Source organism: Mauremys reevesii, linkage group 2, assembly GCF_016161935.1.
Source record: "Mauremys reevesii isolate NIE-2019 linkage group 2, ASM1616193v1, whole genome shotgun sequence".
Lineage (NCBI taxonomy): Eukaryota > Metazoa > Chordata > Testudines > Geoemydidae > Mauremys > Mauremys reevesii.
Genome location: NC_052624.1, coordinates 113,883,394 through 113,899,362, shown reverse-complemented (window position 1 = coordinate 113,899,362; position 15,969 = coordinate 113,883,394). Strand labels below are relative to the sequence as shown.

General features: G+C 45.4%; 1 pseudogene; it reads left to right on the top strand.

Moving 5' to 3' along the window:
* The first annotated feature begins 1,354 nt into the window (after positions 1-1,354).
* On the top strand, positions 1,355-3,313 carry LOC120397281 (annotated as a pseudogene).
* Positions 3,314-15,969: the final 12,656 nt, after the last annotated feature.

Sequence of the window (15,969 nt, the reverse complement as noted above, 5' to 3'; positions counted from 1 at the left end):
CACAGTCATGCTTCCAGTCACCACCACCACCACCTTAAATCTGCCCCAGACTCCATTTACAGGCTAGCAGGTTTACCTTGCTCATTTTGCCTCAGCTGCATTTTTAATATAGCCAGAGACCACCACTACCCCCACCCACTATCTGCACATTGGCAAGAAAAACATCCACCAGCTTATAGACCAGAGACTTAATTTTCTTTCAGTCTGTTCCCACTACAGACCACACATTCACTCTCACTTTGTTTTCACCCTTCACATGTGGTCTAGAGACCACATCCCCCTTGATCCATGATACAACATTGGGCTGGAGAGAGCACATCCCCCCCTCTTCATTCACCCTCCTATGAAATTGTCTACACTCCTTTTTCCGCCCTCTAGATTTGCCACTGTTGCTGCCACCAGTAGTGCTACAGTAGTACTTCTCCCTGCTATCCACAGGTAAATGTTGCTTTTAAAAAGAGCCAGATACTGTATAGGAGCATCAGTCAGTCACTCAGTTCTGCAATATATCTTCAGCAGTAGCTAATAGGAATTATTGTTAGTGTTGTTATATCTATTTTAAATCCTTCTTTACTAATACACAAACTTTTTTTCTTTCCTAATATGCAAGCTTTTTCTTTACCCCAAGGAAAGACTACCTAAAAAATCTCCCCGTTATGGTGTATATTTTTGTCTAGTGTAAATGGATCATGCAACTCTGCCATATTGAATGTATCAAGCTTGGTATCTCTGCATTATGTTTCTTGCATATGATGAATGTAACTAAGTGAAAAGTATTAAAGACACGGAAAGATTTATGTTCTATGCAGGGCCAGCTCTAGGTTTTTTGCTACCCCAAGCAAAAAAAAAAATTGGCCAACCCCCACACCCCATATATATATATATATATATATATATATATATATATATATATATATATATATATATATATATATATATATATATAGGCTTTTATACATGTTTGCACTGTGCAATGTTTTTTTTTGTTTTGTTTTGTTTTGTTTTGAGTTGTGGTTCCCCTGGTGTGGGGGTCTGGAGCGATTCCACTTGCCCCACAACCCAAGCAAACAGGAGCCCCCCTTGTTTCCTTTCTGTCTCTCTTCCAGCTTTGCCCTGTGCTGGGAGGCAGGGGGTGGGGATGGAGGTACTCTGGAAGCGGGGGGAGAAGTGATGTGCCTGGGTCAGAGGCTGGGATTCTGGACCGGGGTGTGCCTGGGGCGGAGGGCAGAACTCTAGCCCCCAGTGGGCTGGGCTGGCAGAGCGGCAGCCAAGGGTGGGTCTCCAGGCACGCCACAGGGGGCAGGGGTAGTGGCGGGAGCCCCCTTTATTGGTGGCGGGGGCACAGTGTGGGGCCATGGAGGACGCAGCTGCAGACACGCTGGGCGGTGAGCCCTACTATTACTACGGGGAGGCGAACGAGAGCAGGCCGGGTGCGCACTGCAAGTGGCTGGCAGACTGGGAGGTGTCCTTCTTGCTGCTGCCCATGCTCTACATGCTGGTCTTCGTGCTGGGGCTGTCGGGCAACGGGCTGGTGATCTTCACCATGTGGCGGAGCCCGCAGGCCAAGCCCCGCTCTGCCGACACCTACATCGGCAACCTGGCACTGGCTGATCTGGCCTTCGTGGTGACCCTACCGCTGTGGGCTGCCTACATGGCGCTGCACTTCCACTGGCCCTTTGGCTTGGTGCTGTGCAAGCTCAGCAGCTACCTGGTGCTGTTCAACGTGTTCACCTCTGCCTTCTGCCTAGGCAGCCTCAGCTTCGAGCACTACCTGGCCATCATGCGCTCACTGCTGCGCTCCCGGCCCATGCACCCCTGCACTGCTCTTGCTGGTGGCACTCTGGCTGCTGGCCCTCTGGCTGCTGGCCAGCCTGCTGGCTCTGCCGGCCCTGCTGCTGCGCAACACGCAGACCAGCCCGGCTGACAACCAGAATGCCGCCCCTGGAAATGTGCCGCCCCAAGCACGTACTTGCTTTGCTGGTGCCTAGAGCCAGTCCTGCTTCTAGGTACACATTCTAGACAGTTCATAACTCTTTTCTAAATATTGTCATTTATTATAAAAGTATATGTTGCTTTAAAGATTTTCTCCTTTTTTCTAGCATTATTGGTATAATCAGAGTTTTTGCCATTTTTAATCAAGTGTATATACTGGTTAGGTAACTTCTTTTAAAAAATATGCTATAACAAACAGTTTTCCCCAATACTCTATCATTTTCTCTGTTGGGTATGGTCCTATGGGTTTTTCTTTTATGAAACACTTTTTTTTTACAGGGAAACGAATTATTAAATCGTGTTGATAGCCTGAAACAGAACATTTTGTTTGACTTTTTTATGGCTCTCCCTATCTGTAAAATGCTTGGCATACAGGGAGGGGAAGCAATCCTAAATGGTATATGTTCAGGAGGGCAAAATGTAAATACACAGATTATGTGATAAACCGTGTCTGGGGATTCTCCATTCCAGCACAGAGTAAAACAAGCACAAGTCATTGATTTCTCTTTACTTTTTAAGTTCCGTAAACCTCCTGCTTCTGTTAAATCAGAATTTCAAATCAAGTGGGGAGGAGGTTAAAAAAAATTAATTATCTGGCATTTGTAGCCAATCTATTTTGTAAGTTAATATCCAATATGCCAGGAGGTTATGTTACAGAAAGTCTATAAAAAAGGGAATACATAGATCTACTTCTTACATAACAGCAGCATAGTTCACATCAATGAACTATATGAAATACTGCTGAGAATGTCTTTAATTTCTGCTGGATGTTCGAAGGTGGATGTCTAACTAATGCTGATTATTTTTAGAGTTGCCACGTATAGGAAAGTGAATCTAATATTTTTTTGAGTAATGCATACTCCTGACCTCTGTGAATTCCACTGGCCTTCACTGGGTGGCAATGGAGAAATCTGTAAATATGAATAGCTTATTATCGCCTTCCTGTAGGACCTTGAGATTTCTTGCAGCTTCGGGTTCTTTAGTGGTCTCCCTGACTATGGAATATTAATAGCTGTTCTGAGTCTCAAAATCTCCCCTGAGGGCAATGATCCAATTCTGTGTGTCCACTTAGTTTCAGTGTGACCATTTTTCACTTTCATTTTAAGCTCAGCAGGAATTCATTGTTTGGAGGAGGATACAGATTGCTTTCCTTCCAGTCTTTCTCAAAGTCCAATCTCTATTAGATTTTTCCTCTTGCCATGGTTCTCAAGGTCTCGCAGTTTGCCAGGCAATATTTTTATTTACTCTGTTGATTATCTGTCTCTTCTGACCTATCTTCCAGGGTAGTGAGCTGTTTTCATCTCTGAGCCAGCACCCTTAATACTGCTATTGCCGTGCTTATTTCTCCTAATGTATTATTCATTTTAGCTTCCAGATTGGGAAACTTTGAGTCCAAAATAGTTGTACAGTGTCTGGTAATTTCTGCTCTGACCATCCTGGCCATCTGTAAGGCAAACAACTCGTGGTCAGTGGTCTCTGACTCTTATGATGCCCTTACCATTTTTGAGTCCCTAATCCTGCAATTGGCCCTGCACAGAGACACACCCGTTACCTGCACTGAGCCCTGTTAACTTCAGTGGAATTCCACCCAAGTGTCAGGGTCTGCTTACAAGAACTTGATTGCAGGATTGGGGTTCTGGGATGTTTTTCCTTTTGTGTGTGCATGGCGTTACCAGCTTTTGCCCATACTTCTGGCAACGGCCTATTCCTGCCACTGCCAAGGTGCAAATAATTCACAGTAATAGAAAAAAATGGGAGGGCGAATGGGAACTACAGCTACAAACTACTAACCCGTTGGGTATCTCGTCACCTCGGAAAACCAGACTGACCATACTGAATTACTGTAGACTGATACGACAAGTAATGAAACCATGTAATCATGCAATTAAAGACTATCATATGGGAGCTGAATTAAGGGTACACATGCAGCTTTACTCTGGCATTTCCTAAATTTTATCAATTTCCTAAATGGTTTAAAAAGCAACCTAGAAAAACAAATTTCATCATCTGGAACCACAATGAGCCCCAGCTTGGGTCATCAGCAGGGTTAGGATGTTTAGATCTACAGCACAGTCTTCCGGCAGTCGAACTAACGGAGTAACTGATAGGAACAACAGGTTGTCAAAGAATATGTAAGCCAGCCAGGGAGAAGGAAGAGGGGGAAGGGAGGGAGGAGACAGACACTTTGCCAGTAGGTTTCACTGCTATTTCCTAGACAGCAAAGAAATGTTGAGTCTCAGGACTCCTGGGTTTAATTCCAGGTTCTGTAGGGCAGCATTCTCTAATGGTTACAGACCACAGACACTTCAGTCATCCCCTCCTCCCCCCTGCCATGGGCTGCTCACTCTTATTCCTCTTCTCTGCTGTGAGGGTGAAGGAGAGGAGCAACTCGGCAGGTGGTGGGGTGCTTGGGGGAGGGGGCGGAGTGGGGATGGGAAGGAGCAGAGCGAGGGTGGACCAGGACTTCGGGGCAATAGCCCAGGTATCTGCACTTTCAAAAGTAGTGGGTTGGCAGCTGTTTGGGGAGGCTTAGCCTCCCCTGGCCTTTAATACCCACCACCTATGCTGTTAAGGCACAATATGGTTTTAAGATGAGGGTCTGCCCAGAGGAGATGATAAAAGCTTCTCACAAATACTGTGCCTTTAAATTAAAAAAAGCAAATCCCATACAGTTCAAGAGGCCAGCTAGCTGATCCTTTTCACTGTAGAAATAGAGGAAGAAGAGCAATATGGACGGTCCTGGTCTTCTAAGATACAGAATATCATGTGCTTTGGTCTACAGGAAAAGTGTTTGATTACTGAAGTGTGTAGCAGAGTGTGGCAGGGCCCCCTTGGCTTCTGCCCCTGCTAGGTTCACAAAGTCACTCAGAGACCCTGGGTTTAGTAACCACTGGTGCACTTTATTCTCAGGCTTGTTCCCACCACCGTTTCACCACATACAAGTAACCCGTCACTATCTGCAGGCACGAGGGGAGAGTTACCACCCTGCTTCCATTCCCTGTCTTTTCCCTTTCCTCCTGCTCCCCCATCCCCCCTGGCTTCCATCCCCTGAGGCTTTTATGCAGCTCCAGGCTAATTAGGTAGCAGCTGTCTCCGCCTCCCCAATTAGGGCCAGGTTACTTCCAGCCCATTCTAATTTTTTCCTCTACAGAGGGACGGGCATGACAGAGGGCTGAATTTGCAACCCTTTGCCCAGTACCCTGTCACAAGCATTGTTAGATTTTGGGATACACTAAATACTGCTTTATTAAGAACTGCATACCACAGTGTAACTCAGGCTTAATTGTTAAGGATCAAATTCTGCTCTCAAGTACACTGGTGTGGTCAATATTCAATAACTCCAATAAGTCAAATTAATCCCTGGTGTAAACTGCATTGACTTCAGTGAAATTAAACCAAGGATTAATTTGGATCATTAACTTTAATGGAATTTATCCTGGTATAACCAACAGCAAAATTTGACCAAATATCGTTGATGCTATAGAACTCATCTAGCCTTAGATCCTGCCCCCCACATCCAGCCCAAATAACTGGAGGAGTTAGGCTGGAATCTGAAGCACAGTATAAGGGCAAGGAGAGAGAAATGAGGATATGGAGGTAGATATTACCACATCCGAGGTAGAAGCCAAACTCGAACAGTTTAATAGGACTAAAAATCGGGGGGCCCAGATAATCTTCATCCAAGAATATTAAAGGAACTGGCACATGACCTGGCACAAGCCCATTAACAAGAATTTTTAATGAATCTGTTAACTCAGGGGTTGTACTGTACGACTGGAGAATTGCTAACATAGTTCCTGTTTTTAAGAATGGGAAAAAAAGCGATCCTAGTAACTACGGGCCTGTTACTTTGACATCTGTAGTATACAAGGTCTTGGGAAAAAATTTGAAGGAGAAAGTAGTTAAGGACATTGAAGTCAATGGTAATTGGGACAAAATACAACATGGTTTTACAAAAGGTAGATCGTGCCAAACGCAGGGCTGCCCGGGGGGGGAGGGGAAAGTGGGGCAATTTGCCTCAGGCCCCAGGCCCCACAGGGGCCCCCCACGAGAATTCTCCGGCCCCGCCTCTGCCTTCCCTCATCCCCCGGCACCTCAGCGTGCCGCATCCACAAGCGGCCCTGGACAGAGCTAAAGTAGCATGGCTCGGGCAGGGCCTGAGCTCCGCCCCACTCAGAGCTGCATGGTAAGGGGCCAGGGCTGCGAGCTCTGGTCTTGCCAGAGCCAGGCCGCTGCAGCGCTGTCCAGGGGCAGGGCAGCTCCTGGATGCAGTGCGCTGAGGGTCCGAGAGAGGGGAGAGGTGGGGGTAACCTAGAAGTGGCCCAGGACAGAGCTAAAGCGGCGTGGCTCGGGGGGGGGGGCTGAGCTCCTCCCTGCTCAGAGCCACGTGGTATGAGGGTGGAGCCTGAGCTCCTCCCCACTCGGAGCCGCGTGGTAAGGGGGCAGGGCTGCGAGCTCTGGGCCAACCGACGGGAACTTAGGCCCCACTGAAGTCAGGCCGCTGTAGTGCTGTCCAGGGCCACTCCTTGATGCGGAGCGCTGAGGCTCCGGGAGAGGTGGGGGTAAGCAGCATGGCAGGGGGCCGGGGCTAAGGGGGAGTTGGTTGGATAAGGCGCAGGGAGTCCCAGGGCCAGTCAGGGGACAGGGAGGGGGCAGAGCTTCTGGGGGTCAGTCAGGGGACAGGGAAGGGGGGGTTGCATCATGGGCATTCCGGGGGTCTGCCAGGATGTGGGGGGGGAGTGGATAGGGGTCAGGGCAGTCAGGGGACAGGGAATGCGGGGGTGGGGTTGGTTGGGGATGGGGTCCCAGGATGGAAGTAAGGGGACAAGGAGCAGGATGGGTCGGAGATTCTGAGGGGGGCAGTCAGGGGGCAGGAAGTGGATGGGGGTCGGATAGGGGGCAGAGCCAGACCGTTTGGGGAGGCACAGCCTTCCCTTCCCTAAAGCTCATTCAGCAGTTTGAGGCTTGCAGACAGCTATTTAACACAAAGAGCCAAGCTGTCATCTTTTCCGTGGGGGAGGGATCACATGAGAAGAGCAATATCCTACACCACCTACCTCCTTCCCAACCCTACCAAGGGAGACCTCCCCCCTCCCCTGCATTCCCCGAGGCTCCAGAGGGGTTAATTCAGTGGTTCTCAAACTTTTGTACTGGTGACCCCTTTCACATAGCAAACCTCTGAGTGTGAGCCCCCCTTATAAATTAAAAACACTTTTTAAACATATTTAACACTATTATAAATGCTGGAGGCAAAGCGGGGTTTGAGGTAGAGGCTGACAGCTCATGACCCCCAGTAATAACCTTGTGACCCCCTGAGGGGTCCTGACCCCCAGTTTGAGAACCCCTGGCTTCATTTAATTTTAGCACCCTGTGTCCATTCACATGCATGTGCTATTTTGAGCATTTCAGTTTTCACAACATAGGCTCATTTCAGATTGTGGAACAAGCGCAAATGCTCAGTTCGTGGAGTATGTACATAAGCTATACTAAAGACAAACCCACAGTAACCATCTCCAGTTTGTGAGGGACCCCGTGGAGCCAGTCTCTAAGAAACAGATACATTCATGGAGGTTAAGTCCTTAAATGGCTATTAGCCAGGATGGGTAAGGAATGGTGTCCCTAGCCTCTGTTTGTCAGAGAGTGGAGATGGATAGCAGGAGAGAGATCACTTGATCATTACCTGATAGGTTCACTGCCTCTGGGGCACTTGGCATTGGCTACTGTCGGTAGACAGGGTACTGGGCTAGATGGACCTATGGTCTGACCCAGTATGGCCATTCTTATGTTCTAAGCTAAATGAACCCAAAGTTATAGAGACAGATATGAGTCAAGGAAGCCAGCAGAGTATCAGAAACCTGGAAAAATCTCTAACTGGATGGGCTCAGGTGTTTGGTCACAAACTGAGGTGGTTCAAAAGTTTTAGATTTTTTTTTAAAGCAGATTTTTTTTATTGTTTCTTTAAACAAACACAGCAAGCAGCAAATATTTGGCCACACACTTCTGAAACCCCAAACCATGTTCAGGTTTTGGCAGACTAATTTCAGCTTTTCAATTAAAAAAAAACAAATTTTGAAGGAAAGCAGACATTATCCATGTTTTTTTTTCTGCTCTTTAAAAACCCCTAGTTTTCAATCCAAAAAAAGTTGACGGAAAATATTTGTCCAACCCTTTTAATGAGCTTTAGTGCCTTTTAGCACTAGCTGATGCTGAGAACCAGTGATACCTTGTAAAGGTGACTTGAAAAGAAGTTTTCTCAAAACTGAGTTTGTGCCAAGATGTGGAAGGTTTTTAAATGTTTATTTTTCCCAGGGCTGCCCGGGAGGCGGGTGGGGGAGGGCAAGTGGGGCAATTTGTTTCAGCAGGGGCCCCCACAAGAATATAGTATTCTATAGTATTGCAAGTTTTTTTAATGGAAGGGGCTCCTGAAATTGCTTTGCCCCAGGCCCCCTGAATCCTCTGGGCGGCCCTGGCCAAACGAACCTGATCTCCTTCTTTGAGAAGGTCACAGATCTTTTAGACGAAGGAAACACAATGGATCTAACTTACCTCGATTTCAGTAAGGCATTTGATATGGTTCCACATGGGAAATTATTAGCTAAATTGGAAAAGATGGGGATCAATATGAAAACTGAAAGATGGATAAGGAACCGGTAAAAGGGGACCTACAATGGGTCATACTGAAAGGTGAACTGTCAGGCTGGAGGGAGGTTACAAGTGGAGTTCCTCAGGGATCAGTTTTGGTATGATGGGATAGCCAAATTTTGGCAATTAATTGATCTTTGACTATTAGCCGTAAATATGCCCAATGGCCTGTGAAGGGATGTTAGATGGGGTGGAATCTGAATTACTACAGAGAATTCTTTCCTAGGTGTCTGGCTGGTGAGTCTTGCCCACATGCCCAGGGTTTAGCTGATCACCATATTTGGGGTCAGGAAGGAATTTTCCTCCAGGGCAGATTGGCAGAGGCCCTTGGGGGTTTTCGCCTTCCTCTGCAGCATGGGGCATGGGTCACTTGCTGGAGGATTCTCTGCACCTTGAGGTCTTTAAACCACGATTTGAGGACTTCAGTAGCTCAGACATAGGTTAGGGGATTGATACAGGAGTGGGTGGGTGAGATTCTTTGGCCTGCATTGTGCTGGAGGTCAGACTAGACGATCATAATGGTCCCTTCTGAGCTTAAAGTCTATGAAATCCTCTCCCTGCCCAGGCTGCGTGCTGCTACTACTCCAGCCGAAGGGCCAGAGAAGTATCAGTGGTCCTTGCACCACACATGCCTTCTGGTCCTACTTCTGTCCCATCTCCAAAGATCTATAGCGCCCCGCTGTACTGTGAGTCCCCATGGAAGTTTTCTTTACAGTACACAGGGGGTGCAGACTTCTGGCCTCCTGCCCCTGCACATAGAATCACAATCATGCCACTATGTCAGGGCAGGATTCAGGTCTTGATACATATTTGTTACATAGTTACTGAAATCATTCTGCTTAACCTTTTAAAATGATGCCACGCCACTCCATGGCCCCCTTCCACCATAGTGGTAGAATGTTAGCTGAAAAATCTTTGGCTGACCGCTGAACTCCTCTCACTATTTAATTTCACATAGTTTTGCTGATATTTAAGATGTGTTTTCAATATGTTTTCCCCACTTTTTCCTCTGGACCCTCTGAAGATACAACCTTGCCCAAGCTCTGAATGATTTTTTTTCCTAATTGTTTTTAAACAAAAGTGGCATTCAGAAAATTGTAATGAAACACCCATAAAAAGAAGGCAGCCTATTTATAAATGCTGCCTTGTTTTTATGATATACATAGCTCTGTGGAAAAAACAGTATGTGATCATGTAATTGAAGACTGTATCATAATGCATACACAGAAATTCTTAATGCCTTGATTCTGGCATTTCCTAACTTTTGAGTATTTGTCTTTGCCACTGTAATAATGTTCTTTTAAAATAGTTTGTGTGTGTGTGTGTGTAATTTTGTGGGTTTTCAAACAAAGCAAACTGAAAAACAAGAAATTCCATCACATAGCATCAGATTGTCACTGTAACGGGGTCAGCACCCACCTCTCACAAGCGCTCCCACTGGCTGGGTGTGCCTGCATACTTTCAGGAAGTAGTCCCAGCCCTGGTTTAGGGCCATATTTCCATGGTTTACTCCCTGGAGACATTATCCTCCCTGGGCTCAGTACCTACAGCCCGCCAGGAGCTTCCTCAATGCTCCCCCAGCCCCTGCCAGAAAACTGTCTTAGGCTCAGTCCTAGCAGCCAGCCAGAAGCCTCTCACTCCCCCAGCCCCTGCCAGCAGACTGTCTTTGGTCCTGCTGCTCTCCCACCCAGGCACACAGTCCTTTCTTTTCCAGCTTCAAGCAGCAACTAACTGTTGCTCTGTTCTGCAGCTTCTTTTATATGGCCCTCCTGGCCCCGACTGGCCATTCCAGCAGCCCCTCTGATTGTTTGCTTCCTCGCAACCACTCTAGGCCACTGGGAGGACCTCTCCACTACTCCTTTCCTGGGATGGGTATGGTGGAACCTCGAGGTCTCCAGGAAGGGGGCCTTTGGACCTAATTCATCCCATCACAGTCACGCACATGGGCCATCAGCAGGGTTGGAACACTGAGATTCACCACACAGACCTCTGCTGCTTGAGCTAACAGACTTAGTGACAGCAATGTTTGGGTATCATTTTCTTTGTGGACCAGCACATAGAAGGGGATGTGTCACACACATTGCCAACAGAGGAATAGCAAGACTCAAGAATCTTGGTTTCCATTCCAGGCTCTCATGGGGAGTTTGCTCTATGGACCAAAGCTCTACTCCCTATTCCCTGCAAGCTTGACTCCCTCTCTTCCATACTCTAGCCTCCAACTTGTCTCTGTCCCAATTCAGCCTCTTCTTTCTCCCCCCAGATCTTTGTTCCAGTCTCATTCTTCTTTCCTACTGTAATGGTTCTTGGGCTACCCAGGATGGTGAATCACTTGTTACCCCCCTGCCTCCAGCAAGAGGGAGGCCTGCTTGTGCATAACTGAGTGTCAGCTACTTGACATCTCCAGCTTGTTAGCCACCCAAACAGTCTCCTCTGGGCTATGTGAGCCCTGAATTTGCTTTGCAGGTTAACAATAAATGGGTACACCTCAGCCCCTAAGCCCCTTTGAAGCTTTTCTCTGCGGCGTTCAGCCTCTTATCCACTGAGCACTCACAGCAATACCGGGTCTGCTGTCCTAAGGGAACAGCTTGTTTGATTCAACTCAGAACTATGTCCTGATATAGCACCACTGCACTGAGATAATTTATACAGAAAACAATCATAAGGTTATTATCAAAGATCAAGATTTAAGAGATAGTGAGGAAGGATAATAAGATAATAATGGAAACAGAAGAGTTACATATAAAACAAAATCCATACACACTTTCAAGAGATTAAACTTAATGCTCCAGACTGGAGTCTAGTCTGTTAAAGTTCTTATCTGGCAGGGTTTTCAGAAAACCTGGCTGAGATCCTGTTCTCATAAACGTAATCACACTGCGTGATTACTTCCTAGGTGCAGGATAAAGGGGTGTCTTCTTTGTCTCCGACATACACCCCACCCCAAAGTTCACTGGCTTTGCACAGAGCAAGGCTAACCACCATGGCTTGTTTTTTTTCCCTGTGTGCTCCTTTTCTGTTGACTCCATGTGTAAATGGGGTTTCCGTAGCATTGGTTTACAATGTTTAACTTACATTTGACAGAGAAACACACCTCTTACCTCCTGTCTGGAAGAAACCTGTTTTTTTCTTTGGATTGGCGACAGATTTAAAAACATATTGTCAATACATATACACAACTTCTTAAACATCACAATTATGAGGATCAGTATGACACGAGCTTTAATTAGAGACCTCACAAGACCCCCTTTGGTGAACTAGAATTTACATGCCAGGATCAGGATATTCTTGTAACCCCCCTTATCAGTTGGCATGAGGGGGTTGACAGCTGTCCTGTCCCAGTCTCCACTCCCCAGGCTTCTCATTCCCATCCCAGTCTTCTTCTCCACTCAGTCCACAGTCTCTCTTCTTCCCCACACTCAGTCCGTCCCAGCTCAGCCTCCTGAGTCCTCATCCAATTTGTCTCTCTCCTCCCCCTTCCACTGGCTACCAGTCATAATCTCCCTCCCAGACTCCTTGTCCAATCTCAGTGCCCCCTGCAGCACCCCCACCACCACCATTTCTGTCACTAGCTTCCAGTTCCAGTCTCCTTACCCAAACTCCCAAACATCTACTCAACTCCTAGTCCCAGCCTCCATTTCCCCACTCCCATCTCCCTGTCTCCTTGCCAAACCAGTTCCAATCTCTCCCTCCCACTCTCTGGTCCCAGTATCACCAGACTCCTTGTCCCAATCTATTCCTGTACCTTCCCCATCTGGTTCAGTCCCCACTGCATTCAAATTAGACTACCTCCTCCTCCATGCTGCCCAGGTGCCACAAGGGTCAGTGAGAGCACAGGAGAGACAGGCTCCATGGGCTCAGTTCTGATGTCCAGCCCCACCAGAGCAGCCATTCCAGGGAACGTTTGGTTTCGCCCCTGCTGAAGCATGCTCATTCTCTCTGTGGTAATGACACCTGCAGTGTCTGATTAGCACTAGGGGCTCAGAGGCTGGAGCATGCTCAGAATCCTCAGAGATTTTAGCTGATAAAATTGAAGATGTACCTTCTGAGCATGTGCAAACTTGGGTTTTTCAAAGCTTTATAACTTGGCCGCATGTGAACAGATTTTCCCAGGGACCAAGACCTGACACAAAAGCTAACCCCTGCCCCACCAAGTTTCAAGTCCCTCCTTTAACATATGTGGGCATTAGAGTAGTTCAAAGAAAAAGGTATCAAGAATTTTTTAACATGGACAAAAGATTTCCTCAGCCTTGTTCTCAGAAACAGCATTACCATTTTGGCTGAAATTTTCCAGAAAAATTCAGCTTCAGGCAGACAGCTGGCATAGAAAATTTCAGCCTGCACAGTTAGTTTGGCAAAGTTATAAGCAACTGAAAATGCACACATTTTAATACTGATAGTGTAGCTATATTAAAATTAGGAAAATAATTATTAACAAGGCACATTAAAATATAATCTTTGCTATATTAAGAACATTTATTACATTGAAGGCTCTATTCAGACTAAATGTCACACATTCCTTCTGCATGAATAAACCCACAGCAGGTAATAAGCAGCAATTTCACTGCCTATCTACATATTCAGCTGAGGTGAAGAACCAGTTTCTTCCTCATAAGGTGCCTGCCACAGAGTCTAGAAAACAAGACAACTTAAACAGAATGCCTCTTTCTACTCTCATCTGACTCATATGGTTTCAAATTCTATTTAAAACATTTATATGATCTAGCATAAGGAATGACCCAATTGGCAATCTCTACAAACTGCCTCAAGACGACTGTGCCTCTTTAAGGCACAATCCTGCAAACAATTCCTATTTTGTTGAGCAGTCCTTTTGACTTAAAAGGAAGTAAGGGTTAGCAGGATTAACACCTTAATTTATGGATCTTTTAAAGTGGAGAATAGCACTGAAAAGAAGACCTTGTGATGTCAAACCTTCAGTAACATCTAAGTTAATGAGAATGATGTGAAATGTTTATTTTCCCAGGATGATTTAATGTTGACAATCTATATTCATACTTTATTAAAATATGTCATACGTGCCAATGCTTCAACAAAGATAATGGGTGAAATCCTGGCCCCATTGAACTCAGTTGCAAAACTCCCACAGACTCCAGTGGGGACAGGATTTAATCCTATGCCGCTCTTTCACAGATTTTGTTTATGCCATCACTAATACCAGTCTAACACCTGCCGCAGCCATGCTACCTGATTGCTAGGCAGTAGTACCAAATGAAACACGTTCTTGTTTTCCTCCAGACCTAGTATTTATAAACTCTTTCATTCATTAATATATTATTTAGCAGTTGTATTATGGTAGTGCCCAAAGGGTCTCAATCAGAATCAGAGCTCCATTGGGTTGGGCACAATAAAACCCAGAAGAAGATACAGTCCCGACCCCAAAGATCTTGTAATCAAATGAAAGATTACCTACAAGTGGGTATAACAAACAAAAGTGGAAAGGAAAAGGGAAGATGAGGATTCCAGCAATAGGAACAGGGGGTTACATAGGCTAGCTATGTGTACAAATTGATGATTTCAACACTTTTAGCATATGTGAATGGTGAAATAAATAACCACAAACCTCAGTAGGCCTCTACCTAACCATTATCAGTTAGCAGTCTCTGCAGGAATAACAGTAGAAGTGGATCATGAGGAAGGATTTGAAGGAAGAGAGGGGGTTGTCACGAGTTGGGCATAACCAAAGCCCTTCATTGACGATACTTGTAAGAAGCCATTAATCTGCTTTATGAAATCAGGTAGCTGAAACAATAGGAGCCTCCACCCAAAACAAAGGCCATGTCACCACTCAAAACAAAGGCCCGTGCAAGGTATAGGGCAGGGGTGTTTCTCTGGGTATTGCTTTGGTAGACATGTGGGCATGCGAGAGAAACACCACAGACACAGAGAAAGAAGAATCAGAAAGCTCAGGACACAGCCACAGAAACATGGCTCACAGAAAAAGCTGAGAGAGAGAGAGCGCGCACTTTTGGGCTGAGTGCTGGCTGGAAAAGAGGCTTTGAGCTAAAAGCAAAGACGTGCTCTCTCTCTCTCTCTCTTTTTATTTGATTCCTACTGCATTCAGGGAAACAGAACTTTGTACATTCTTTGTAAATAAACAGGACTGCACCAAAGAAATGCCTGATCCCATCGCCAACTTCTCCTCTTAATAGAAACAACCCCCAAGACTCTGATTTTTTGGCTAAGTGCTCAAGTCAAAAGGGATCACAGTAACTTCTGAATAATATGAGTGCAGTATGGCTCCCTCCTCTAGTGAACAGTAACAGTTTTCAGTCATGATTGTGGCTTACATTCACAGACTGAAAGGTGCCGCTCAAGCACCTTACTGGATTTAAGTAGGTTTAAAATAAAATCTTACATATTGTAACAGCTCTCAGCCAGATTTGCTGCAAGGAATAGTTTTTCTTTTGGTTTGGGCATGAAGGACATGATGGAGTATGTGGGCTCTGAGACAACTGAAGAGAAAAGCACCATTCATACCAGGAGCTGGTGGCTAGAAAGACTGATGCTGTTGGAGCTCCAGTGAAACAACAAAAGACTTACTGTCAAATATTTAACTGTTAACTAAGCATCAATCTAGCCTCTGAATTAAAACAGCAGTTTTATACCAGCACAGTTGTTACACTGCATATTTAAATATATTGTATCAGAAAAATTCTAGGATTTTTTTCCAAACCTTTTTAATATTATAAAAGGACTTGCTGCACCTATTTTAGACATAATCATTGTGGCACCTTGTAGAACTGGATTTATGTCATCTAAATGCTTTACCTCATATTATTTATTTGATGTTGACATGAGAAATAAACATAACCAATGGGAAAAAAAATCTGATTTGTTAGAATATTAGCAGGGCATTTGCAGTGAAATCTTAATTTTTAATCAGATTTCTAATATGGAAAATTGGGATGAGAATTCAAATACGTCAAACTAAAAACCATTCCAAATTCAGGTGACTTTAACTAAAAAGGGTGTTACATATTATTAGGAGATGTCCAAATATTCAAGCTGGGAGAAATGGTAGTCACACTGCCAGCACAACTTGAACTTCAAAAACATACTGCACCAAATCTTCAGTTGGTGTCAATTGACATTATTCTATTGACTGCAACAGACCTATGCCACTTTATACCAGCTGGTGATCTGACCCTGGGAGTGAGAGGCTGGTGGTGTTGGCAGCATAGACATAAGTATATTTGTGACAAGTTTGCTCCAGAGATACTAAAATCCTACACTTCTTAGAGAAGCAGTCTTGCATAGGACAGTATCATGAATCACTCTGAAATAAAAGTTACCCAACAACATTACTCAGACAGCCTA